This window comes from Trachymyrmex cornetzi, unplaced genomic scaffold (assembly GCF_001594075.2).
Source record: "Trachymyrmex cornetzi isolate Tcor2-1 unplaced genomic scaffold, Tcor1.1 scaffold1723, whole genome shotgun sequence".
In the NCBI taxonomy this organism is placed as follows: domain Eukaryota; kingdom Metazoa; phylum Arthropoda; class Insecta; order Hymenoptera; family Formicidae; genus Trachymyrmex; species Trachymyrmex cornetzi.
The window spans coordinates 1-209 of NW_017296336.1; positions in this window are offsets into that span (position 1 = coordinate 1).

The following is a 209-nucleotide window of genomic DNA, read 5'->3' on the forward strand; positions in this document are numbered from 1 at the left end:
TTCAGCAAATCTATATTATCGACCTTGATGGAGTTGAGCCGTAGCTCCAGCATCCCCTTAATACGCTTTCTCAATCTAGTAGTTCCTTGTTGTAAAGTTAAAATTTTCCTTTTTTGTTTTTTTACTATCAGCTTCATTCGATTTAAAGCTCTCTTAGCTCTTCGTGGTGTAGCTAAATGTGGTGTCCTAATATCACCAAAATAACATGG